The sequence below is a fragment of the Pygoscelis adeliae genome, unplaced genomic scaffold, assembly GCF_000699105.1.
Source record: "Pygoscelis adeliae isolate BGI_AS28 unplaced genomic scaffold, ASM69910v1 Scaffold346, whole genome shotgun sequence".
NCBI lineage: Eukaryota > Metazoa > Chordata > Aves > Sphenisciformes > Spheniscidae > Pygoscelis > Pygoscelis adeliae.
In genome coordinates this window covers 221,278-224,530 of record NW_008824902.1, presented here as the reverse complement: position 1 = coordinate 224,530, position 3,253 = coordinate 221,278, and positions in this window count along the sequence as shown.

The following is a 3,253-nucleotide window of genomic DNA, read 5'->3' as shown; positions in this document are numbered from 1 at the left end:
CACCCTTACTGGAGCTTTCCAGAAGAAGGAGATGAACTGGGGCTTTGGGTGAGAAGAGAAACGACCAGAGTGACCTGCTGTGCTGGAGGGAATTCGCTGTCCCCTTGGCTCTTCCACGCTGTGTCTGGTGATGGGCACAAGGCCAGGGTCTGAGAGAGCACCAGCCTGGGGTATCCACATCTGGACAGCCACACACCTGTCTTCAGACCTGGCAGAAGTGCAAACCTACTGGGCCAGCTCAGGTCTCTCTATTGCCTTTTCGGCGGTCAGACTCAGGTCAGGTTTTCCCATCACTCTCCATAACTGCAGGGGCAAGAAGCGAGATTTACTTTCAGTTTGCTGGAAGGAGCTGAGAAGCTCTCCTGCTCCTGGGACTGGGAAGTTCAAACTTTGAGAAAACCACTGGACTTTGCACAGCTCTAGCAGAGCCACCAGGCTGGTGGTCCCCTCTGCAGCAGGGACCCTCGGGGATGGAGGAATCTCTAGAGCTTGGGTCAAAATACTTGACAAAACTGGAGTAAGTTCCACCTGTTTTTGCCAGCACGGACTTGCTGCTGTCTTTAGAAGTCTTCACTACCCTTTTCACAACATGCACATGAAAGAAATGGCCATTTCTTTTTTAGTTTTGGAACTTCCTTAGCGATTTGCCTCTGCGGGGAGATGATAGAAGACCGTTGGAAAAATCTGGTCCCCTCTACTGAAAACCACCTCCATCATCTGCCTGGCCTCTTCTACCCTGATGGTCATTCCTCTCTTTTGGGTGAAGCTTCCCATTTCAGCCCAGCCCCGTGTGCAGTGCCCCGCAGGGTGGAGGTGTTCCTCACGGGACAGGGGGGCTGTCCACCAGAAGGTGCAAGGTTGGAGCAGCTCAACAGGATCAGATAGTCCCTCCATGTAAGGAAACATGACTCTCCGGTGGGACTGGGACAGTTCCCAGCTGTGGATCAGGAATGAAGTGAGGCAGACAAATGGAGGGACATGGAAGGAGACAAGCCAGTTATATTGAGTGCCCAAAGCCAAAGGATTGTTAATCCAAGCCCCAGAAATCCTCCATGGCTCCAACTACGCAAAGCCAGACATCACCCCTCTTCCCAGGCCCTAGCGAGGTATATGGGGCATTTCTTTCTTGGGGAAGGAGGGAGGCTACACTCAGGCTCCATGGAATAAGAGAGGTTTGGGATGCCCAGACTCCAGGGAGCCAAGTCCTTGCTGGCAACTGGCTCTGGAGTCTCAGCAGTGGCCGTGGAGAGAGGAGGTGTCCTGCACGCTCTCTGTGCCCAGCGGTGCGGTTGTTAGGATGGCTGCCCGGCAGCTGGTTCCCAGTTAGGGAAGCATGGAGACACTGTCTTCATAACCACAGGCACGCTGGCGTCTTGCCTGGGGCTCTCAGACACTTGGCAAGGGAAGCCACCAGAGCAGATCTTGAAAGTTGGTATTGTGTTGGGAGCCAGCGGGCCCCAGGAGGGAACGAGCTCCTGTGACCAGGGAGCCTGTGCCCTGGAGCTGCCTGCACCCAGAGCATGCCGCCTGCACCTAGACCACACTGCCTGCAGCCCAGAGCACCCTGCCACACCGCACCCCTACAGCACAGCGCTTGCACCCCTGACCACGCCGCCTGCAGACCCACCAAGATCAAGGGTTATCTTGTTATGTTTTCCCCTGAATGTCCCAGGGTCCCAAGCTCAGATGGGGTCTCTGCAGAACCAAACAGCATCAGGCACTGTGGCTTGGCCGGCTCAGTGGCCAGGCTGTGCTGGGAGTCTCACTCTGGTTGTGCTGGCATTACTGGTGTGCCGTTTCACAGTGCTATGTTCCCAAAGTGGGGGACAGGGGGAGAGCAAGCTGCAGTCTTTGTAGCCCCAGGATGCTCAGAGATTGGTCCCTCACTGAGGGATGTGAGATGTGCCTGGGGGGAACGGCCCTGCCCTGCATCCCCTCTCTGCATCATCAAACACACCTTGTCCCCACTCTGGTCCCCTCCCCAGCTCAGCCCGGCCAGGGGAGCCGTGTGCTGGGACGCAGCTGCTGCAGCACAGGTGGCCTGGGATTAGCAAGCAGGGGAGCGAAGGGGCCAGCGTGGTGCGGGGAGAGCTCGGTGGTGAGTCAGTCATCACCCCAGGCAGCCCTGAGATCACAGGCGCCTGCAAAGGAGCCCCTGGGAGGTGGGAAGCCAACGCCACCTACAAAGTGCCGAAGCATGATGGATGTGCAGAGCCCCACCGCTCTGGGCAGCACAGCCCTGGGGACATGGGGGTTTGGCCAGCTTGGGAGGGAGGGGAGAGATGGGGTGGCCAGGGGACATCAGGGGGTCCAACTGGTGCTTGGGCAAAGGGCGAAAGGCAAAGGGCTTGGGGATTTGGAAAACGGGCCCTGATGTTGGAGATGGATATTGCTGGAGATGGAAAAGCAGGACCTCAGGAGGGAAAATGAACTGCTGGACCCTGCCCTGCCAGAGCAAACCCACCCTGCGGGATCACCGGGGTTTCATGCCCCACAGGGTGAACCCGGGTGCCCTGAGCCCCAACCAGAGATCCTGTCTCTGCAAGGTCACCAGCCCCAGGTCTTTGTTGTCGGGAGCCACTGCGGTGGCCGCGTGCCCTGCTGTCCCTGCTGCGATGGCAGACAGAGCTGCGCAGGTGCCACAAGGCCACAGGAGCTCCCACACTTCCCTCCAACACCTCCACCACCCTCCTCTTCTCCTCAGCCCCTAAAACACAGCTAGCTCCAGGGACAAGGACACCATCCACCCAGTCCCTACTGGAGGGGCAAAGTCAGCCATCCCGCCCAGGGGTGGTGAAGGGCAGAGCATCCGTCCCAGCTGACCCAGCTCCCCGCTGCCTGCAGAAGCGTTATGAAACAAGGACACGGGGCCGCTCCCCGCTGGGCCCGGGGCGCTCGCTTCCTTCCAGCCTGGTATTTTCCTCCTCGTTTTTTTTTTTTTAATTCACTTTTTTTTTTTTTTTTGCGTAGCCCCAAGGGGCGCAGAGCCGTGGGAGGAGCGGGGAAGTTATCAGCCAGGAGATACCAGCAGCATGATTCACCGCCTGGCCCCCGCAGGCTGCCGCAGCCAGATGGGTGCCCTCCCTGCCACCGCAGCGAGGTGCCATTTGCGGACCCCCATTGCCTGGCCCGTCCTTGCTGCCTTCCCCTCTCCCTGCTCTCCAGCCCCAGCATCCTTCCCCAGGAGCGCAGGGGGCAGTGGTGCAGCCCCCAGCCCCGACACGGCCGCGGGCGTGGGGCCAACAGCCGGGAT